The sequence below is a fragment of the Vulpes lagopus genome, chromosome 11, assembly GCF_018345385.1.
Source record: "Vulpes lagopus strain Blue_001 chromosome 11, ASM1834538v1, whole genome shotgun sequence".
Taxonomy (NCBI): domain Eukaryota; kingdom Metazoa; phylum Chordata; class Mammalia; order Carnivora; family Canidae; genus Vulpes; species Vulpes lagopus.
This window is the reverse complement of record NC_054834.1, coordinates 80032891-80057739: the sequence shown is the minus strand read 5'-3', so window position 1 is coordinate 80057739 and position 24849 is coordinate 80032891. Positions and strand designations below refer to the sequence as shown.

Sequence of the window (24849 nt, the reverse complement as noted above, 5' to 3'; positions counted from 1 at the left end):
CAAAATAAAAGGGATTTTATTCTAGGATGTAACCCTAGTTGCCCTTACTGTCCCTCAGCCATTTAAGTAATTTCACTAGTATGTACTAAGGGGTATAAATGAGACGGTTAGTAAAAAACACTTCTTATAGGGATGAAACAGAATTGGTACATAGTAGGTTGATTATTCCAACTATACAGTTGATTAATTATTCTGTGTCGGCCCCAGTGTCTCACTTCTGTCCTTTATTTTCTTGGCACTGTAGAGCTTGAAGTCTCTGGGGACTTGTTTAGAGCACAGTGGCTCCCTCCACAATTTCAGGCCACTCTCCTATATCTTTGTTTCCTCTGCATTGCTTTACTCCATCCAATTTTTAACAGTCTGATATCTTTTTGACTCTTTAATGCTTAAATTAATGAGGTTTCAAGAGGATATATAGTAAATAAAATAAAAATACGTATCAATCCTTCCTCTTATAATGTATACTCACCTGTTTAAAAGCAAGTCCACTGACCTAGAGAAGCTACGCTTAAAACGCTTTAAATGAAAGAACCCAAGAACAGACAAAATTATTACACTATTGAATATCAGCATAGTCATGATGGCAACAATGTTGTCCTTAACAATTCAAACAAGGCTCTCTGTTGAAAAAATGCAAACTGCGCACTGCACAGGTCTTAAGGTACACAGGGTAAAAGCAATACTACTGATGTCACGTTTATGAAATGCCTTATACTCTATCCTTTTTGTGGAGAACGAGACAACTGATTAACATTCTCAGAAAAAAAATATTTATTGACGTTCAAAATTATTTAATGAGATAGTTGCAAGTATCTTACATTTGTGAAGGTTATTTTCCTTACAAAAGGAATGGAAATGATGCATACATGTTATCCCACTTGAATTAGAATTTTATATAGATAATAAGAATTTGTGCATTGTAGAAGCAAAATGGGCCTATTGTTGTCTGCAAGAGTAAATGAAGTGTCTCATAACTAGCAATTCAATGTGTTAATTCAGCTGCACCATCCAATTACCTACGATTCATCTCAACTTAGTGCGCAACAATAAAACTCTTAAAAAATCTGTGACAGAATGTCTTCTCTACATTTATCAAATAGAGGAAACACTATCCAAAATCAGGGAGTGGGAGCCACAGAAAATAAATCATTAAAATTGTTCTCACAATCTATCAGTTAATAACATAATAAATTTTTGACACGAAGTCCATAGCCGAGGGTTAGTAATAAAACACATACTGGGTGTTTTATACAGAAAGTCTGACCAAGAAATGCAGAAACCATGTGGCAACTGAAATTGACATCCCCTCAAATAACACAGCATTCCCTTGGAGCCACGGGCCAGCCAACTGCCAACTGACCACAGGGCCCAAGCACACAATTCTAAAAGTAGACAAAGGTAATGAGATGTGAATTTAGCATCCCCAGCCTCCTGCTAAATGACCCAGATGCAAAAGCCAGAACGTCTGTCTCTTACCTACTCAGAACTAACTGATAGAATGGATAGTAGCTTTTTCTTTTTTAAATTTTTTAACAAATCAAGGGCACTAATAGTCTTGTCCTGCTACATGTGGATTTATTAAGCCATAGAACAAACATTGTTTAGAGTAGAGAGCACCATGAAGAAGGAAGAAAGGAATGGACGGAGGACAAAGGGAAAGATATGGGAAAAGAAAAAGAGTATTGGGAAATAAGCCATTATTTACTTAAGAAGAAAATACAGAGGCACATGGACAACCTACAGGAGATGTGCAAGATCTGAACCATATTCCTGGACAGTCTGACTTCTAATTTTTTTTTTTCAGCACAAATGACATATAGTCCCATCTAACACTGAACTGTCAAGAGAATCAAAGAAAGACAAGCCTTGTGGATTCAGAAAAAAAGAGCTGAAAATTGCTCTGAGAAAAGGAGGAAAACTGTACTAACTTTTGATACCAGGCTAGTTAGTAACCGCATAAACCTTCATTTCATTTATAGACTCTTGAGAATAGGGTCTTGTTTTTAAGTGCAAATTTTAGTTTTTAAAAAACCAGGCAGGTGGAATGACTCATGATTGAGAGTATCTAATTGAAATAATTTATATAATCTAATCAACTGTCAGTCTAAAATAGTACTTATTTTTTTAAAGACTAAAGAAAAATCGTTAAAACACTGTCCTAATGCATTAAACAAAAATAGTAAACAATAGAAAGGAGAAAATTTATTGTATCAAATATTAATACATCAGTTCTTAAAAATTACTAGTGACGACAAATTAGGAAAGATATGCCACCATACAAAAAAAAAAAAAAAAAAAAAAAGACTTAAAACACTTGAGGGAAAAAAAAAAAGCCAGAGATTTCAGCAGGATTTCCTCAATCCTTTCATAAAGACTTAATGTAATTTAAACATTTTATCAGCAATATCACAGGAAAATAAGCTATTTCTTATTAGATCAGTCAGTTACAGATACAGATCTCACAGATTGAAGTCTATATGGAGAAATCTTAATTACTTAAGGATATAAATTTTTTCTTCCCGTCTCTTGCTATATCTTAATTTCTTCCTATTTTGGGGATGAGGGACTTGGGGGTTCTCTGCATCTAAATAGAGACAACAATGTTACTGAAGAAATCTACTCCGATTTTTCCACATTGTCTCCTTCATAATTAACCATCTTTCTTAATCCAGTGCTATGACTTCTATAACATAAACATTTTTTTAGTTTCCCACTCTAGAAATCTGATTTGTTGGTCAGGTTTTCTTTCTTCATTATTTTTTGAAGTTATTTATTTATTTATTTATTTATTTATTTATTTATTTATTTGAGAGACACAGTGAGTGAAAGAGAGCACAGCAGCAGGGGCAGAGGTAGAGGGAGAAGTAAACTCCCCCTGCTGGGCTGGAAGCCCAAAGTGGGGCTGGATGGTGACCTGAGCAGAAGGCAGACGCTTAACCGACTGAGCCACCCAGGTGCTTCTCTTTGTTCATTTTTAAAGGCAAAACTAACTCCTATAGGAAACAAGACCTAGGAATCTCGGTTCCATTCTCAATGCTGCTACTTTGAGTGTTATGGCGTAAAGGAAATTGTTTTGTTAATCATGCCATCAAAATAGTATAGTCCCTGCCCTGTCACTCATCAGCTTAGTCTGGAACCATTCACTTAACCTTTCTGGGTCACAATTTCCTTGTGTGTAAAATGGAGGTACTAATAAAACGTACTTTGGAGGGTTATGATGAAATGAATTGGTATTTGTAAAGCACTTAGTGTCCAGAACATAGTAATTTCTATCGTTTTTAATAAATAAAAATAAGTAAATTTGAAAAATGATGAACTATCTGAAACTAAAAATAGATTCTGTAAACCCATCCCAGGCAAATGAGAACCTGTATCGGTGGGATCTGACAATCTCTATTAAAATAAACACACCAAAAAAAAAAAAAAAAAAACACACCACACACACGCACACGCACACAAACCGCTTTAGGTAATTTCAATGTCAGACTGGTTTGTTAGCAAGGACATTAAATGATGCCTTAGGTCAATTTAGCTACATTTCACATACCCTCACCGGCATTTTTTCCCTCTTCAATGGCCCCAATGGTCACTATCCAAAGTCAGCTAGCTTTTGACAGCATCGGGCAGTCTTAGAAAAGCAGTTAGAAGTTTACCTTTGCAATGGTCTTTCTTACCTAAAGCAAAACTGATTTGTTCTCACCAAGGCAAACAAAGAAGTGACAAAGGAGCAAGATGACCCCCAAAGGCCCGAATGCACCAGTTCCAGTCCGGAGGAAGGACAGAGGAGTAAGCTCTTGAGACACGCTCCGTTATTTCTGCCCAGCACTCCGCCCCCTCCCAGGACACAGACTGGCACGGTCTCAGCGACAGTGATTTGCAGTTTAACTACCAGGAAGGATCGAGTCCCCTCCAGTTCTCCAATCCTTCCACAAACATCGCCAGAGGAAACTGCGGCGAGACCAATGACTAGTTTCTCTCCTGGATCCAAACTCCATTGCCCAGGCTGGCGACTCGTCAGAGAATGGATAGCTGTAAGGGTCGGGTCGTGTACGTGTCATTATGTCACGATGTGACCACCACGCTCGTCTGCGCTTCGATGGGCACGGGCTGCGCGGAGGACAGGATGCTGCAGTGGCTCAGACTAAGAGGGCTTTCCCAGCACACACTACAGAATGCGGGGAAATAAATTACCAGACTGTGATACAATTTTCATCAGTCTTTGCTAAATTGGAAAAATAAATGCAATGTAGAAAAACGCAGAGAAAGCTAAATTTATTCCATTTTAAGAACTATATTTTGATATTCAGTTCTGCCCTCTTAGCTGGTGTACAAGTGTCTACTCTTTATAACAGAGGTGATATAGATAGACTTTTTAAATCATTCTTACCATGCAAAAGAAAATGTTCACATGGAGGCTGGCAGTCAAGTTTTAAAAAAATTTATTAATCAGTGAAAATGTCAGACTAAGAACTATTAGAGCCTTGGCGTCAGAGACAGAGACCTGGTGTGACCCCCTCACACTAATATATAGTAGCTGTGTGATTCTGAGTGAGTCCTCAACTTATACAGTGGGGACAGTCACACTACTTACCACTCATATGGTTATGAGGATAAGATGTGGTACGACTTATTAGACGTTTATCCACAGTACGAGGACAAAATAAGAATCCAACAGATTTTAGTTACTTTCTCAGTGTGTAACTCAATTTGCCATTTTTAAATGGCTATATCTTCACACAGATTCATTTCCAAGTATTTGTTCCCATTTTTCTTTCCTTAGATTAATGACAGTATTGCATAGGGGTCCTGATAGTCAGGACCCCTCATCTTCTCCATCTGAAACTAATTATATAATAAAATCTCATCTTCTCCATCTGAAACTAATTATATAATAAAAACCTCAAGAGGAAATTAAGTCAGTTATTATGCTTCTGATCTATGAGAACATAACCCTCCCCATATGTCAAAATCCATTTTTTTAACAAAAAAAAGAGGTGCTGTGCTTATAATATCAAGGCAATTAACATTAGGCAAGAGATTAAGTTGACATTTACTACTATCTCTGAGGTGTAATTTAGATGATTTTGAATATGCAGGGTTTGCTTTAAATTCTTCTGTTTACAGTGGCTACTCAGCACTTGTATTATGAACACCAAAATGCCAACTAACAGTTTAATCACACTTCCTATAATGTTCTACGAGAGCTTAAATTAAGATTTAAGTGACATCAATGTAGTTTAATGTATCAAGCAGAGCCCTAATTAATTCCACATCATGTTAAAACCCTGCTATGCTAGATCTTGGACAGTTCCCATCTATCTTAACAGTAAGCAGTTCTTTAAAAAAAAAATTAACTCAAAAAAAAATTTAAAAAAAATTTTTTTTTAAAAAATTAAAAAAAATTTTTTTTTTAATTTAAAAAATTTTTTTTAAATTAAAAAAAAATTTACTCAAGCCTTTTACTCAAGGCTATTACTCTTTTACTCAAAAAAAAAAACTTCCTTTACAAAGGAAGTCAATATTTAATATGAGCAGCGTTTTAATTTTCTCACATCGCAGAAAATATGATCACAAGTGTTCATATCTATGATGGTAACAGTCACAATTTTCTCTACATCCCTCTCAAGCTATAATGGGAGGATTAACCGTTAAAATAGAACAATTTTTAACCAGTGATATTCTGTATCTTGCTTTAGGTCTACTGTGAAGGGTGGGCAATTGTAGTAAACATAAGAGAGAATCCAGGAGTTCATAAGGACAATAATTACATGCACACACTTGGGTGAAGTTGGGCCCCTAGAGGAAAGGCACATCTCTCTACTTTCACTTACATTTTAAACGCTGGGCCCCAGAAATCTCTTAATAATCTGCAGTTAAAATTTTTCTGAATTAAGAATTTTAGCTTAAACAAACAGGTCCTGACTCATATAAGGAAAAGAAAATTAGAAAACTCTTAGCTAAAAATGAATTTTAGCTAGTTCATTTATAAGGGAATGGGAACATACATTCATCACAGATATCTTTAGCCACCTGTAATTATTTCTTGGTAATCAAGCAAAGACTCGTTAAAAATATTTTTAAAATATACTGCATTGAAAGCATACACATAGGTTGAAATCTGAATCTAGGAGAAACAATATCAAATGTATAAAGTCCAACTGATTTCCGTTTTGCTCTAGAAGATAATCGCTTTATAACACCCCAAATGGATGACCAACTGCTACTGAATTAATGTATGCATTCATTTTCACAAATTTCTTTGAATTTTTTATGTATTAAATTTCAGAGTAGAAAGCTGGACTCTTCAAACAACACATACGCCTGTAATTGAATAGCAGATACCCTTAATTAAACAATGTGCTTTAAGATAGAAATTGTAAATTGAAGTATAACCTGGGGAACCTGGCTGACTCAGTCAGTAGAGCATGTGACTCGTCATTTCAGGGTTGTGATTTTGAACCCCATGTTGGGCACAGAGATTACTTAAAAATATAGTCATCTTTCAAAAAAAGCCTGATCTGTTAAAATGACAAAAGATTTATTAGAGCAGATATTTAAATGTGATATATGTGTTTGAACATATACTTAGTATGTCTGTGTGGGTGAGTGGGTAGGGAGGTGATAGTAAGAAAGGCCATCAGATAGACTGTCAGAGTCAATAGGAGTCTTGATTTGATATTTCACATGTGTTTATTCTGATGACAAGAGCAGACGGAAGGACTGAGAACCAAAACCCAGTTAAAATTCTTTGAATAATTAGGCATATGGCCACTCAGACTTTAAAGTAGTGATCCTGTAAGGCCTCATTAGATTTAAGATGTGTACATTTCCTACTACTGATGGCAGTGCAAACCCAAGAAGGTGATAAATTAAAAATCCCAGTCAAGAATTTCTTGTTTATTCAAGTGGCAAGAGGTGCCGCTTGAGATTGCGATATCTAAAAAGCCGATAAAGGATAATACTATAGGGACTGTTCATTTTCATAAAGAACAATGAGCCCTTATCAAAGTCATATACTACTGTAATTTATTTCACTCAGTGGACTTTATTCATACTTTATTTTCAATCATATCCCTTACTTATACCTGGTGTTATTCAGAAACACCAATGTTCTCTTCATTCGTCCAACCAGAAAGAATAAAAATACTAATTTATTGCTTTCTGTCACCCTCTCCCTAAAATGACAAGTTTTAAAAGCTGCACAATCTCTATTGCATAGAAATGTTCCTGTTAGAACTACCACTTCTCGGGGGGTTGGGGGGGGGGGACACAAACTACCACTTCTAAAAACCAAGTAAGCAAAACAGAAACATTGTATTTCACTCTGATAAAATTGTTTAGCCTGAAGTGAATGCACATGAAGTTAAAAAGTTAAAAACGTCTCCACATTATCAGTAAGAAATCACAATACATTTCAACCAGTATCAGAATTTCCACCTTTGCTCTGTCTTTGCTATTTTTTAAATATAAAACATTGGATACGGTGTCAGGTGATCTGTGAATGATATTTTTAAGACAAAATGGCCTTGAATATGCTCCTGTACAATACTCATGGCAAATCCCCAAATGTTTTAAGAAGTGACTGCCCTATCATAAAAAAGCAGCACTGAATAAAACAAAAGAACAACAACAAGAACAGCCTCTGAATTCCTACTGGTACCTTGTATCAGGAGGCTCCACATTTTCAGGTACTTGGCAAATTTTCATATGCACGTAGTACCAAGCTCTCCTACATATTTGAAGCAGCACGGAAGCCTATACATTATTTAAGGCAAGTGATTCAGTTTGCAGATCAATTTATAGCCCCCAAGTATTTTCAGCTGACAGATCCGTTTACATTAAGAGAACTTCTCACACGTGAAAGACCACGTAAAAGTTTCACTAACAAATGATGTCACGTTCCGGTTGACTCTCAGGTAGGAGGATTAGGGGATGCTGCGCCTAAGAGTCCCTAAAGTCATTTCTTCAATTCCGCAGTGACTTGTTAGAGAGCATCAGCCAAGCTACAGACTTGCGAGAGGGGCCAATGCAAGCAGCGAAGGAACCAAAAAGGCACCGAAGAGTCGTGTTTCAACGTCCCTTCTACTAGTCCTCAATCCCATTCATAAAAAGACTAAAGGAAAGGAAAGGCCGCAGAACCCAACTTCCTGCGCGCGGGCCCCTGGGCAGAGCGGGGCGACCGCAAAGCCCAGGCCCGCCAGGCGCCGCCCCCCGTGCCGGGGTCTGCACAGCCGGGCCGCGGCCGTCCACGCGCCACTCCGGGATCCGGAATCCGTCTACACCAGCAGCACTGAACCCGCTTTGCAGAAGCTTCCTGTTCTTCCTCCCCAAACCTAATCCCAGACACGGTGCCTCTACCGAAGGCAGCAGCTTAAGCCCTGGCAAGGGATGAGCATCACGCGAACAGAGAATTAAGGCTTTTACTCAAACAAGCAGGAGCAGCCAGAGAAAATCCTCAGTGGAGCTGAGGGTGGGCAGGGGCACAGGGAGGAACGCGCAGTCCTGGCCTCTGGAAACGGGGCCGAGAAACGCACAGTTGTCCTGTCCGAGGCCTTCCTTAGGCTACGAGGATTCTCCAAAAGTGTCCACCTGCGAAGTGTCTCCGACAGGCTCTAGGGGTAGGGCGCTAAGTCTGCGGGGGGGGAACCCACAGGCATCGGGAAGGAAACAATTAGCAAGGCCACGCAGAAGTCAAGGTGAAGCAAAGGGAAGGCCGGGGAAGGCCAGGAGCACAGCGCTCGGAACTGAAAGGTCCGGAATAGGCCACCGACGGGGCGACCCGACTTCTCGGTATTCTCGGAGCAGCCGGTGCGGGACCCCGGAGGGCGCGCGCACCCACACGGCGGGGAGGCCAGCGGCCCGGGCAGGCGGGCGTCTCTACCCGAACCCCGAACCCCAGGCGCCCGCGTCCAGGGCAGCGGGCGTCTCTACCCCGCCAGCCCCCCCGCGGCGACCGCACGCGCAGCTCACCGAGCCTCCGGCCGGGCCGTGCTGCTCGCGGGCGGATGGGGGGACGGACGGACGGCGGCGGCGCAGACCGACGGACGCCGCGAGCCGGAGCAGCAGGGGCCGAGGCGTCCCGACGACCCGGCAGGCGAGGGGGGGCGAAGGGGCGGGAGACGGAGTCCGACGGGGAAACTGAGTCACAGGCACGGCGCGCGCAGGACGCGAGGCCGCGGGGCGCCCAGCGGAGGCGCGGCAGGAGGGGCGGCCGTCGGGGAGGCGCCGGCGCGGAGCTGTGCGGGCCCTGGGGCCGGAGGAGGTGCCGCGGTGCCCGGCGCCCCCCGCGCGCAGCTCCGCCGAGTAGCGGCAACGGCGGGTGGAGGGCGGGCGGCGGCTCAAAGTTCCGCGCCTCCGCTCCCCCCTCCGCAGCCGCGGCGGCCGACGCGCGCCCGGGGCCGGGGGGCGGGGGGCCGGGTCGCGGGGGTCGCGGGGGCCCCGGGCGGCCCACCCCAGCCCGCACTCGCTGCGGGACTTTGCGGCACCAGCCGCGCCCCGGCCACGGAGGCGGCAACGGGGGAGACGGGGGGAGAGGGGGACGGAGACCTGCTGTCGTGGCCGCGGGTCCCGCGAAGACGGAACGGCCCCCCCCCGCGGCCGCAGCCCGCCGCCCGCCCAGGGGCCGCCCGGCCGCGCAGCCCGCGCTCACCTGCCGCCGCGCCTCCCTACACCTGCCCGCGGCCGCAGCGCGCCGCCTCCGGCCTCGGCCCGCGCCGCAGGGCCGCCCTCATAGCGCGGCGCCCGCACGCCGCTCCGCCAGCGGCCGACCAGGCGCAGGAGGCGGCGGGGCTCCGGCACCTCGACACCCCGGCTCGCCGCCGCCGCCGGTCCCCGCGCCCCGGCCCCGCCCCCGCCGCCCGCCCCGCCCCTCCCCTCCCCTCCCCTCCCGCCGCCCCAGCCCGCGGGCTCTCACTGGGCTAGGACGCGTGACGTCAGCAGCGCCCCGGCCCCGCCCGCCTCCCCACTCTGCCCCCTCCTCCCCCCTCCTCCCTCGGCCCTCCTCCTCCTCCCTCCTCCCTCCGCCCTCCTCCCCCCGCTCCGCCCTCCCCCCGCTCCTCCCCCCTCCTCCCTCGGCCCTCCTCCCCCCCGCTCCGCCCTCCCCCCCGCTCCGCCCTTCCCCCGCTCCGCCCTCCTCCTCCCTCCGCCCTCCTCCCCCCGCTCCGCCCTCCTCCCTCCGCCCTCCTCCCGCTCCGCCCTCCTCCCTCCTCCCGCTCCTCCCTCCTCCCTCCGCCCGCTCCGCCCTCCTCCCTCCGCCCTCCTCCCCCCGCTCCGCCCTCCTCCCCCCGCTCCTCCCTCCTCCTCCCTCCGCTCCCGCTGCTCCCCGGGCTGGGGCGCTGCGCACCGAGCGCGCTCCGGCTGTTCCGGGAGCTGCGGCTCCAGCGCTGTGCACCAGTCCCGCGATACTTGCAGGCGCCCCAACCCCCCAGCCCCGGGTCCCCGCGGGCGCCGAGCGGCACTTGCAGCCCCCCCAGCCCCGGGTCCCCGCGGGCGCCGAGCGGAAGCCGGCCGGCAGGTGCGAGGTGGGGGGCGCAGCAGCGAGCCCCTGCGGGGTGCGGGGTGCGGGGTGCGGGGTCTCTGCGGGCGGCGCCGCGGGGACAAGGACCGGGCCGAGCGCTCGCCCCTCACGGATGCGTCCTGACCCGGGGACGAGGACGAGGACGGGAGGCGCACGCGCCCCTGCGCCCCGCAATGTTTCCGGGAGCAGGACGGGAACGGAGCGGCTCTGCCTTCCCTCAGCCCCTACCCCGGGGCGCGGGCCCGCGGGGGGCGCAGCGCTCGCTCCTGGCCCCGCCCAGCACCCAGCACCCAGCCGGCTCCCTCCAGGTCCGCGGGCCACGAGCCCGGCCTCGGCTTTGCCATCGGGTCGCCGCTGGCCTGCTGTGGCCTCGGTTCTCGTGTCCGCGAGGGTGGAACAAGGGTCCTTTCCCGCCGCGCCCTTCCAGGGTCCCTGCGCCGCCTCCGCGGCCTCTTCTAAGTTTATTTGGCAAAACGGGGGAGGGGGGGGGGGAGCTCTAACAGCTACTGTCAGCGACGGGCGCGGAGGGGGCCCTTGACGGGACGAGCACTGGGTGTCATACTATGTGCTGGCAAACCGAACTTCAGTAAAAGTATACATATAAAAATATTTTTAAAAATAAAGCTAATAAATAAATAAATAAATAAATAGCTGTTAAGATTCGTGTCGTGCAAACATACTATTTTTATCTAGTATGCCAGTGACATTCTGGACTAACTATACTCAAAAGGAAATTTCTAGAAATGTTATCTTTTCGTGAATCAATCATTACTCACTTGATGTGATGACTATACTTACTGTCTTGTCTTATATTGTCTATCCCGCCACCCTTCCAACTATCAATCACGAAGCATCTAGCGGAGGTGATTCTGTGTGTATGTGTGAGGACGCAGGATGCCACTCACAATATCAGGGACACTCTGGAATTTCTCTCTATTGCTCCCTCTTGTGAGTTCCAGTTCTACTATCAGGCTACTCACCTCTGCAGGGCAAACTGAAAACAAAGCTATGGGCCGGCAAGTAAAAGGTTGAAGTTCTAATGCTGGCGTAGCCACTTACCAGACACATGTGCTCTCAAGACACATAATCTCCCATCCTTATATTCTTCATCTCTTAAAAAGATAGCAATGCCATTTTGCAACTTTTTTTTTTAAGATTTTATTTATTCATTCATGAGAAACAGAGAGGGGGGGCGGAGAGAGAAAGAGAGAAAGAGAGGCAGAGACACAGGTGGAGGGAGAAGCAGGCTCCATGCAGGGAGCCGGATGTGGGACCTGATCCTGAGTCCCCGGGATCACACCTTGGGCCTGAAGGCGGCGCTAAACCGCTGAGCCACCCAGGTTGCCCCCATTCTGCAACTTTTGTGCTAATATTTAACTCAAGCAAGAATAATAATTCTAGTTGGTAAAGATTGTATGTTAAACAAGATATTTATGTAGTCCCAAAGTATCTCCCTGGGAATTATTTTTTTTTTAAGATTGATTTTATTGATTGGTTAATTGACTGGGGAGAGGGGGAACACCAGGGGAGGGGCAGAGGGAATCTCCTGCAGACTCTTCTGAGCACAGAGCCCGATGCAGGGGTTGATCTCATGACCCTGAGACCATGACCTCAGCTGAAACCAAGAGTCCAATACTTAACCAACTGAGCCACCCAGGCACCCCTCTCCCTGGGAATTCTTAGCTTTTGCTTTATAACAAACCATTGCCAAACTTCATGGTTTAAAATAATAAAACATCTACAATTTCTCAAGATTCTATGGGTTATCTTTGTAATTTTCTCCTCTGGCTGGCTTAGTTTGGGCTGGATAGTCTAGGAGGGCCTCACTCACCTGTCTGCTGGTTGTCAAGTTGATTGGGGGCAGGGCTTAGCTGGGATGGCTCATCTTTGTTCAATCTGCTGTCATCCTTCAGTAGGCTAGCCTTGTTTTCTTGAGTAAAGGTACTTTCAGAGTTCCAAAAAGCAACAATGGAGTGCAAACTCCAAGGTAGAGCACTTCCCAAAATAAAGCTGACAGAAATCTATCAATGTCCCATTAGCTCAAGGATATTATGTGTACAAGCCCAGATTCAAAGGATCAAGTAACACATTCCATGTTTTCATGGGAAGAACTACAAAATCATACTGCAAAGAAGAATAGATACACAAACGGGAAGCACTTGAAGCCATTTTTGTAATCTGCCAGAGATTCATAATTACCAGGGGATTAAAAAAATCCTTGTAGGCAATGAATCTAGTAGTAGACATCATCTTAACCAAGTGATCGAGGTTAAAATCACCAATGACATCATGAGCCTTATGATGTGATGCACAAAAAAGTACACAATGTAATTTGCTTAGTATTTCAGACAAAAAAAAAAAAAGCAGAATCAATTGTAACCATGAAGAAAGCAAAAGATAAATACAAGTTGAAGAAAATGCAACAAAACATCTTGTCTGTACCTTTCAAAAATATGATTGTGATGAAAGTCAAAGGCTGGAGAACTATCCCACACTACAAGGGATTAAAGAAATGTGAGTCCGAAGCAATTGGATATTGGAGTCCTAATCCAGAATTGGATATTGAACTGGAAAAAAAATAGATTATTGGGACAATTGGATAATTTTAATAATTTTACTATAGCTACTGTAATAAGTAAGAAAGGTAAGAAGGAGATGGTAGCTACATTTTATTCAGAATCATTCAGAAAAGCTATAGAGAGAATGATTAAGGATATGGAACCAAATTTTAATGGTTGGTAAATTTGGAAAAAGAGTACCAGGGAATTTTTTTGTGGCAATTTTGCAACATTTTTAAATTTTGAATTTATTTTATTTAAAAAATGAGAGGAGAGGGACACCTGAGTGGCTTAGTGGTTGAGCATCTGCCTTAGGCCCAGGGCGTGATCCGGGAGTCCTGGGATCAGGTCCCATACCGGGCTCCCTGCATGGAGCCTGCTTCTCCCTCTGCCTGTGTCTTTGCCTCTCTCTGTGTGTCTCTCATGAATAAATAAAATCTTTTTAAAAATAAAATTAAAAATGAGAGGAGAAACGATCTTTGCTTATCTTACAAGAAAAATAAATGCAATTATTTATGTGACTGAGTGTTGAAAGTAATAAAAATTTATATTGTACTTTTTTCAGTTAGAAAGCTAGGAATTTATCTTTAATCAGTGAAGAGTTATTGAAGATTTTTTTTAGATAAATGGGATGACCAATATTGCATAAGTAGTCATCTATAAAGCATAAAGTCATTTAGATGGAGAATATACTAAAGACAGAAATTCAGCAGGTATAATTGATCAACATGTGATTAACTGAGGCCCAAATGGAAAGCAAAAAGTATATTATCTAAATAGATAGATAGATAGAAGGAGGGAGGGAGGGAGGGAGGGAAGGAGGAAGGGAAGAGGAGAGAGACATTGCTGAAGTTAAATTGTTAGGTCTTGAAAAATTATTAGCAATGAAAGTGAAGGACAGAAGTGTTACATTACTGTGAGAGTTTAAAATAGGCTGAGTAGGAGAATGGAGATGCCATTAATAAGAAATGCAGGAAGCAACAATTCTGTTTTCTAAAACAAAAATCTAAAAATAATTCTTACAAATTATAATACATCAGTGGACTCTCATTGTTTTTAGGAAATAGTCTAAAAGCCCTAACAAGTCTTACAAGAATCTCTCTAATCTGTATGTACCCTGATTATCTCCTCAGTGTGATACAATGACTTAAGCACTGGGGTAGGTACTGAAAGGTAAGGAGGAACATAAAGAATGCCCTCATGAAACTTAAAGAGTCTTTATTCACTTTATCTAGTGAATATGTTGAATGTTTACACCATGCTCTGGGAATACAACGGTGAGCAAAAAGATAAAGACTCTACCTTCATGAATGCTACATTTTAGTGTAATATGTCCTAAACAAAAAGCAAATATTACTTATGTCAGATGATAATAAATTCTCAGAAGAAAATTGAAACAGGCTAAGAGCTGAGCTTTCCAGCTAGTGTACCACAAATGGTTAACAGATAGCCCATGATATATTGACCACTTCAACCATCAGAAGTGTTCAAGTAAGGTGGCTTCAAGTTGCCAGAGTTCATAACAGGTAGCCTCTCTCTGTCTATGAATGTCTAAGAATGGTCTGAAGAAGCTTATTTAGGGCTCTTTGTAGGATGGCCTGAACAAGTGGAATCTGAGTGTGTCCCATTCTTCTTGAAGGTGACATAGAAAAAAGTTTCTACGTCTGAACATCTGCCTCAGCATTCAGCTACAGACCCAGTGGCCTGCAAGGACTCATGAAATGGTTTGAAGATATTTATTTTAGTGGCCAAGAGACACTGCATGTAGTTTAAAATATAGCCCATTGCAGATAGGGGAGCAAGGAGCCTGGGCAGGAAATTCCAGTGAGCATATGAGCTTTAGCTAATGACCAAAGTTCTAGCAACATAAATATAGAATAATTCTGTGCCATATGCTGATTTGTTATTTTTGTGATAGCCATGTCAGCTGCAGATTGACTGCTCTCATAATACCTGAGTATTTTTCAAATACCATGTAACTAACTGACAAATATTTTGTCATAAAAGTAAAGGTATAAAATCTTTTATACCTACTTTATGCAAACATTTTCTCACCCTTGATGATAATTATTATATCATCATTTAAAATGTCATAATCAGGAAACATAGTTATTTCAAATATAAAACTTGTTATTAAAAAGTTCATTTCATGGAGGTAAGATCTCATTAAAATATTTTTTAAGATTTTATTTGGAAGTCTTATATGATTCACTAGACCTTATCTTCTTTAATATATTACTTTTATAATAATTTAATATGTGGGAAAGGTCATTAATTTTTAACCAAGCCCCATACTTCTATACTCGCATTTGCTCTAGTTTATCTCATGATTCATAAAGCCCTGGATCTTTCTTAGCATCTAACAGTTTTAAATTTACATTTTTCCATATTTGTGTGATTTGTCCGTTTTCTCCAATATGCAATGGGATGCACCAGAGTAAAGTATAGGTTTATATGGCAGCAATGGAGGTGCAAAATTGTAGCTTTACTCTAAGCATAGTACCTATTGTAAACTTCAGTTAAATAAATCAATTAATCCAATCATTTATTAACCAATGGCTGAATCTCATGTGTAAACCTTCTTCTTTTTCATTTTTCCTTTCCCCACTAGCTTTTTTTCTTTGTTTGTTCTGAATTCTTTGTTGGGCAATAATCATTAGTGCCAAAGAATTAGAGGAAATGGGGTGACTGGATGGCTAAGTCACTTAAGTGCCAGACTCTTGGTTTTGCTCAGGTCCTGATCTCGAAGTCGTGAGATCCAGCCCCTCATAGGGCCCCACACTCAGCACAGTCTGCTTGCTCCTCTCCCTGCCCGCGCTCTCTCTCTTTCAAAAAAAAAAAAAAAAGGAAAAGGAAAAGAAAAAAGAAAGGAAACAACTAATTTCAGCCCACGACAATCTTCAGCACCACGGAGAGCGACACACGCGCCCCCTCCAAGACAACTTTGCCGCCATGCCAGCCTATTTAGCATACATTGACAGCATGAATAAATAGGTAGAAAGTAGGACAATATGTAATAAACTATGCTACTATTCAGCATTCAAAAACAAAGATATGTAAATAAATGGACAACAGAACAATGTGGAAAAGCGCTGTCATTCACATAAAGGAAGGTGGTTTTCCTGTCACTTAGCATCTCTACATCTCCGTTAAATCAAGACGCAAATATGAAGCAAATGTTGAACACCATCGGAGTTCAAAGCATAAAGCAACAACATAGCCACTACCTCAAAAGTTTTTTACTTATGTATACCATATGGATATATATCTCTTTTTAGAAGATAGATTCCTGGAAAGCAGGAGCTGTATCACTGATCCCCATGGCTCAATATAACATTTGGCACATAATAGTCATTTATTTATTAAATATATACATTAAATTACATCATCCAGTAAATAACATTTCACTTACATATTAAAGTTCATGAATAATCTATTATATTGGCAAAACTATGTACACATTTCAGAATCTAATAATTTTCACTTAAAATTTGAATATAAATGTTTATCAAAAATATTTACACAGTAGGTAAACTTTATTGGTTTTCATGTTTTAAAACTATATTTAAAAATCACCTTCTTGTAATGAAGGATTTTCCAGTGTGTTTTAATTACTTGTTTGAAGGTTTACTCATAACTTCAATGCACTAAAAAATGTAATAACCATAAAATCCTTTAGTCAACAAATAGCTACTATAGCCCTCTCCCCATCAATGCACAAATGTAAAAGTCATTGTCTCATAGGGTCAGAGGAAGTAAGATATAAGGAACAAAGAAATATATCAAAGCCACTTTTTAAATTCTAACATTGAAAAAGACTCCCAGATTCATATTAAATTTTCTTACTCAATCTTATCCAATTCAAAGAAAATTGTTTATGTTGCCAAACAATGTACAAAATTTGTGTGTACTGGATAAGACAATTTTAAAAAGGCAAACTCATAATTATTCAATGTTTAACAAGGAACAGGAAGTAGAAATTAAGTGGAGTGTCACAAATTTTGGTGTTTAACTAAATATCTCATTAGAATCTGGATGAAAAGGAAAGAATCTGTTTCACTTTAAATCCATCTCCATTGCCAAATTGATGTGAAAAGGCAATTGCCTCAACATCAAAGGATAGAAGTATGACTATCACTTACTAGGAAAAGATGACTACAACTAATAGCAATTTTCAAAATTTAAGTAAATAAAAAGAAGATATTTTTATTTTGAAAGAATAGAAGCTGATATTATACTAAAGATTAAATATAAAAAGAGAACATGCTATGAAGATTTTTCATTAGCCTGAAATGAACATGCTATTAAGATTCATTCATTAGCCTGAAATGCATAACAAATCATTAAATCAGAAATAAATAATAATTATATTATGATATATACAAAAGAAACACATATAACATATATACATATTATATCTACATAATTCCTTTGAAAAGTAGAAAACATTTTATAAATGTAAAGTATAATAATAACAAGTGTAGAAGTAAAACTTAGCAGATTATTAAAAACAAGAAAAATGATGAAACAAGAGGCCTCATAATTCTAAACTCAATAGACAGTACTAAGGAAGACTCGTTAGAGTATGTAGCAGTGTTTTGAAGTAATATTGCCTTAGAAGAATCATTAGTATCATATAAAAGCAATCAAGTTTATTACCCATAAAGACATTAATGATATATACTCTGAGAAGAATTCCATAAACATGGAAATTGGCTTTTCATAATTTATATTCTAAGATTTTAGCAATTACTCAAATTTGTAAAGAAAACAGAATTAAAAGTACTTAAGCATATCTTTTCCCAAGGAATATACAAAAAAACAATTCTCAAAAGTCTTTCCAGACTTCCAGTTATATCAATTTGGCTGACATCTTTGTATTGCTTCTCTGAACAGAGGCCACTATATATATACATGTGTGTGTATGTATATATGTCTATATACGTGAGTATATGCATGTGTGTATTTGTGTGAAAATATGAACTGTAATACAATTCGTTTTAATGAAGTGAATTCCCAGAGTTATCTGTGAGTAACTGTTTTAAGTTTCTTGAATGTGAAAAATTAATTTTTATAGCTACCTCTCATTAAACATACAATGGGATTCTATGCATTTGGCATAGAGGTGTTATATTGACTTTCAAGGATTCCTCAGTAATCCATGGTGAGTGATTCTCAGAGTGATTAAAATTTTAAAATAATATTTGCCTCACAAACACAAATCTGCAAAATATGTCAATTTCCAGTAATTAGATTTAAAATTTTGATAGTAAACCTAGTGCCATGCCTGGCCTCTAGGCACTTCCTTTAGTGGAAGGAAAGCACAGCAAAAGTTAACTATATTAGAATCAGCTTTTCAAAAGTGGTGGGTATTTCTGCTTCCATTTTCATTACAAATTATACTATTAGTAAATGTAAAGTCACACTCATATTTACTCATTGATCCAGACAAAGTCGTGTGTGTTTTTCATCTACATATTATCATCCTTGTTAGACTCAGGGGGCCCAAACAGTTTGCAGGCTTTGAACCAAAACAAACATGGATTAAATGGCCAGTTCTGTCACTTAGCAGCTATGTAACCTTAGGAATGTACCTCTTTGAGAAGTAGTCACATTTGTGGTAAATAAGTGTTAATATTAGTACAGTAATAGAATTTTTTAGAAATAAACAACGCAATATATATACTTGACTCATCCTAGACACTTAATAAGTGATACTATTTTTGTGTTCCCTGTACTGTGAATGCTATTGCTAATTTTTAAAGATAATTGGGCTTTAAGGTGAACCCAGGAAGATTTCATTTCCTCTGCAATGGGGACAACTTAGGAAAAGGAATCAAGGTGATCAACACCATTTGGCTATATATCAAAAAGTGTCTCACTGTTTTCCCCCTCCCAAAATCTCTAAACTCAATAATAGTCCTAACTTATAATCAAAATAAGCATTTGTACTAAGAATAGTCTCCTAGACCTAATTACTCTCCATCATAGGCACAGCCATGCATGCTCACATAAGCACACAGATTCCCACATTGAAATGTAAGTTCCATGAGCTTTGTCTGCTTTAGCCATAGAATTATCCCAATTGACAGAACTAAGTGCCTGCCACTTAATAAGGACCAAATAAATAGCATGGATCATCTTATTCTTCTCTCAATTAACCCTACATATGGGGAAAAAATGGCTTTTTATCAGTCTCTTCGTGACCAGCCTTTTAAATAGCCTTCTCTCTAAATAGGCAATGAATGCTATTTTCTGTGAAGATCATCTTGCCAACAACCACCTGCTGAATCCTCCATAAACTTTGCATAAAGGAGAAGAGGATAGAACAACTGGTTGTTCAACAAAGTAGCTCAATCCCATATTCCTAGTTTGGCCTGAACTTTGCTTAGCCAACTCTAGCAGCTACGAAGATGTCCTAAACTGCCTAAGATGTGACAAATGTAGGAAGCTCTTAAGAAAGAAACAGGTATAGAATTATGATCTGTTTCTCAGGACTCAAAAACACTTTGATAATAACTCCAACATTTTCAAATTCAGAACTTTTCCTTATAAAACATAATAGGAGATAATTTCCATTTTACCACAATATTTTGCCTTTTGCAAAAAAAAAAAAAAAATATTTTGCCTTTTGCCAGTCCAATTTCCAGAGTTTCAGAAGAAAGTAAAAAATCCCTGAATAAATTAATGTACTGGCATGTAATTTACTACCCATTACTGAGAAGTAGATAATCTAGGACTTTTCTTCCTACCTTTTTATCTACCTTCAAACTATTGAGTTTTTATTATCAGTGCCAATGGAAAAAGGAACTAGTTTTATACATACAAATTATGAACTTCATCTGTAATATACCATCTACAGAACTATCTAAATAGAATTCTAAGCCAATTATTCTATTAATACTGAACAGTATTGCCGCATTTACTACAAGGCTTTTGCAAGGTCTTCCATTAGAAAGTAAAGTGATGAATTCTAGATTTTAAAATAAATATATACTCTTTAAATAGAAATTTATATAGATATTTCAATAACATTTAGAAAATGTTCCCAAATTTGCATTGTATAGTCACTATCTGTGGTCCAGAACCAATCTATATTGCTTCTCTTCTTCTATCTTAGTGTTTAGCAAAAGCTGGACAGTGTTTTGTTTATCTATTTCTTCTGTCAGGTACTAACCTCTCATATTTTGAGATAAGTATCAAAGAAAAATGTTTTCAAAAATAGCTCATTGGGGGATAAAAGAGCGCTAGTCAGTTTCCTGTTTGTTTCTTCTGTTTCTCAATTTGTCATATTTTAAGACTTGGTACAGGAAAATGAAAACTGATACCAAAAGATGTAGAATAAGTAAGGAGAGACATCAAACCAGAATCTAGCTGGAGACTTGTCAGATTATGAAAAATAGACATAGCTACAAAGAACAGTCATGAGGGTTAGTAGCAGTATTCTAGTGACATAATGACTCTAGTAAAAAAATCTGTGAATATAAATTTTTTATATGTGTGTCTTCACATGCCAAACAACAAAGCCCAACAAAAGAAACTGATCCAATATTAGAAAATCAGGTTATTTATCATTAACAAAACCTTGATATCTGGCTTATCTTAAAAATTAGAAGAGAGAAAAAATTGAACCCACCTATTAAATGCAAAATGGAGCTAATTCACTGGACCAAGCTGCTATTATTTCTCACATGGATATTAGAATAGCCTCCTTTCTCTAGCCTTGTTTTCCTCAAATCTATTCTCAATGATGCAGTTAAACTGCTTTTAACCCAAATTAGACCCCACATCACTATTCTGCTCAAAACTCTGTCCACCTTCACAGCTCATGCAGTGCAGAGTCCTTATGGTGGCCTGTCTTTCTGACCCTTTACCATTCTGCTCTAGTCATAATGGTTTTTTTCCTATTTTTATAGTTCAGGCATGATTATACTCCAGGGCCTTTACATTTCCTGTCCCCTCTGCCTATAATAACTTTACCCGCTGAGAGTTCCATCTTGCTCTCTTGCTTCCTTCAAGTTTTGACTTAAATGTCATGTTTTCCGTGAAAACTAACCACCTGTACCACTGACACCCTTTTCTCCCTGCCTAGTTGACTTTCCTCCATGGTTAACACCACATATAAATTTTACTTACATATATTATGCTGTGTCCCTCTTATACCATCAGAAACTTTAGATCATGGATCTTTGTATATTTTACTTCTTGCTATATTCCCTGACTTAAGAACCATACCTTACACATAGCCCATACTCTATAAATTGCTTTTAATGAATAAGTGATGGTGTATGATTTACCCTACTTTGCTAATGAGGAAACTAGAAGTTAGACATATATAACTTGCCTAAGATCACACCTAAAAAAATAAAAAGCCAATATTCAAACCTTGGCACTTTGATACCAAGACTCAATATCCTAAATCTTCAGGTTGCAATATCAAAAAGAGGTATGTGCTTTTCAAAGAAGCAGAAAAAAACATTTTTGTGTGGAGGTACAGAATGTTGCTATGTGAATAAATATGCTAGTTCTATCTTTATTTTTTGATATTATCTGTCTGACCTCTGTAAAAATAAGAGATCGTGACCCTTGAGTTAAGTAGTGAAAATAGAGAACAAACCAGTGTTTTTACTTGTATTTTGGCCCTATTGTTTTTCTCACAACTGCCCACCTAGCCATCCTGCTCTATTTTCCCTGGATTTGAGTTAGTCAATACTACAGGGATATTTGTCTGAAATTGCAGCGACTTCTATTTTTCCTCCTTTGAAATATGAATACCTTTTGAAGCATAACTTTTTTTTTTCCCCTTTTTTTTTTTTAAGATTTTATTTATTTATTCATAGACACAGAGAGAGGCAGAGACACACACAGGCAGAGGGAGAAGCAGGCTCCATGCAGGGAGCCCGATGTGGGACTCGATCCCAGGTCTTCCAGGATCACACCCCAGGCTGCAGGCGGCACCAAACCGCTGTGCCACCGGGGCTGCCCTGAAGCATAACTTAAAGTTCAAAAATTACATGTGCGTAGCTCTGTGAATTTAACAGTGAATATATCCTGTACCAGTGTTATACAGGTAAGTATATAACAACCAGCTGCCCCCCCTCAAAACCAAACAAAAAGCACCTTGAAAAAAACATAATTTCCATGGCATAAATGCCCCCCAGCATGGCCAATTTCAAGCTACCAACTTGATATCAAACAGCTTGCAAACTTAAACATTTAACAATCAATGCTTGCAACCTGATGAAAGCCAGCTTCAGCATATCACTAAAACTCAAGGCACTGTATCATGTTTTCTACCTAATTGCTATTTCCCTCTTCACCTCAGGTAACCAGTATCCTGACTCCCAACATCTATTTTTGAACTTAATATAAAGGAGCAATGCACACTCCTTTGCATATGGTTTCTTTTTCTCAACTTTGTGTTTATGAAAGATATCCATGTGTTGCGAGTAGTGGTAAATCATTCATTTTCAGTGCAGTATAGTATTCTATATTATGGTATAATTTATATCTTCTTTAGAGTTGGCAAACATTTGGTTTGTTTGTAATCATTTTTATTTGATTACTCTAATCATTGGTCATAGTATTGCCATGAAAATTCTCACGCATGTCCTTTGGTGAACATTTGTATGCATTTTTGCCATGTAGTACTCACCATACCTTCTTCCTAGGAGAAGAATTATTGGATCAGAGGATAGATATATCAGATTTATTAGAAACTGCCAAAAATGGTCCAAAGTGATGTAATGAATTTACACCACTGTTTAAATTCTAGTTTCCACCACTGTGGAAATTCTAGTTTCTCCACATCTTCTTCTAGGCAAGGGATTTTCAGTGTTTTTAAACTTATGCTTTCTGGTGGATATACGTCATTTGGATTTAAATCTATTTCCCAGAGGGTTGATGAGATTGAGCACATTTTTATATGTTTCGTTTATATATATCTAATATATATATATATATGTCATCTACCTAGCTTTCTAACTACCTATCCATCCACCACAGCTTTGAGATACAATTCACACACCTTTCAATTCACTCATTTAAAGTGTATAACTCAATGGTTTTTTAGTATATTGATGGAGTTGTGGAACTATCATCAAAACAAATTCTAGAACATTTCATCACCATCCAAATAAACCCCATATTTTTTTTTCAGTGACTCCCATTTTCCACCAATTCTCACCAGCCTTAGATAACCACACATCTTCTTTCTGTCCCTCCATATTCTTCATTTTACATATAAACTGAATGGTCTTTTGTGGCAGGTTTATTTCATTTACCATAATGTTTTCAAGGTTCATCCATGTGGTATTTTGAATCAGTGCTTTATTCTTTTTTAAAGCTGAATGATATTCAATTGTACAGATATGCTACTTTTTTATTCATGCATTCATTCAACATTTGTGTTTGTTTCCACTTTTTGACTATTATGAATAATGCTGCTAGGAATATTCACATACAAGCTTTCATGTGGACATATGGTTTCCTTTCTCTTGTGTATATACCTAGAAGTGAAAATGCTGAGCCATATAGTAACTTCATGTTTAACATTTTGAGGAATTGCCAGACTGTTTTCCAAAGCAGCTGCATCATTTTACAGTCCCACCAGCAATGTATGAGGGTTACAGTTTCTCCATATCCTTGAAAATACAAGTTATTATGTTCTTTTGATTATAGCCATCATAGTGGGTGTGAAGTGGTATCTTTCTGTGTCTTTGATTTGCATTTCTCTGGTGACTAATGACGTTGAACATTTTTTCATGTATTTATTGGCATTTGTAATCTTCTTTGAAGGAATGTCTGTTAAGGGCCCTTGTCCATTTATTGTTTATTTTTCCTTTGTCCATTTGAATCAGATTATTGTTCTTTTTATTATTGAGTTCTAAGAGTTCATGAAAGAAATTTAATGTTTAAAGCATTCTGTTTAAGAATCCTCTCCCTATTCCTAGGTCATGAAGATATTCTCCGATTTTAAATTCTAGATTCATTACTGATTTACCTTTGACATCTGGATCTGTAATATGTTGGCACTAATTTTTATGTAATGGTGGAGGTCAAGATTAAATCTTTCCATGTGAGCATGTGATCAATTCAACATCATTTATTGGAGAAACAATCTATTTTCCACTGTTCTTAAATTCCAAATTTGTCACAAATTTACTGTTTACATAGATGTAGGAATGTTCCCAATGCCTGTACTAATAGAAAATTGATTTCATAGCAATATCAAATTGTCAAAACTAATGTACTATGACAACGTTTTGATTTCTGTAATGGAAGTTGGCCATTTTTCTTCCCATTCTTCTTCAAGATTGATCCAATTATTCTTGGTCCTTTGCATTGCTATATAAATTTTAGAATCATTGTGTCAATTTCCCCCCAAAAATGTATTTGGTTTTCTTTGAGTTATATGAAAACCAACATTACTTTGTAGATAACTGAATCTTTAAAATATTGATTGTCACTATTTATTAATGTTATATGTTCCCATTTATCATGTTCAGTTTGCTTTCCTTCAATTATATTTGAAGTTGTCTTTGTAAATATCTTATACATTTTTCATTACATTCTAAGAGGTTTTATTTGATAATATAAATTGTATTTTTTTTTTTTTAAAGAAGTTTTTTAAGATTTTATTTATTTATTCATGATAGAGAGAGAGAGAGAGAGAGAGAGAGAGAGAGGCAGAGACACAAGCAGAGGGAGAAGCAGGCTCCATGCACCGGGAGCCTGACGTGGGATTCGATCCCGGGTCTCCAGGATCGCGCCCTG

At 40.0% G+C, this 24849-nt stretch overlaps 1 protein-coding gene across 4 annotated transcripts in view; it reads right to left on the bottom strand.

The window, feature by feature from the left end:
- The window catches only part of GALNT13 (polypeptide N-acetylgalactosaminyltransferase 13), a 514036-nt gene extending 504323 nt beyond the window's left edge, over positions 1-9713 (bottom strand). For all 4 annotated transcript variants that reach the window (XM_041722124.1, XM_041722123.1, XM_041722125.1 and 1 more), the window contains exon 1: positions 9650-9713. The gene's annotated coding sequence lies outside the window, so the exon portion shown is untranslated. The remainder of the gene's footprint in view (positions 1-9649) is intronic.
- Positions 9714-24849: the final 15136 nt, after the last annotated feature.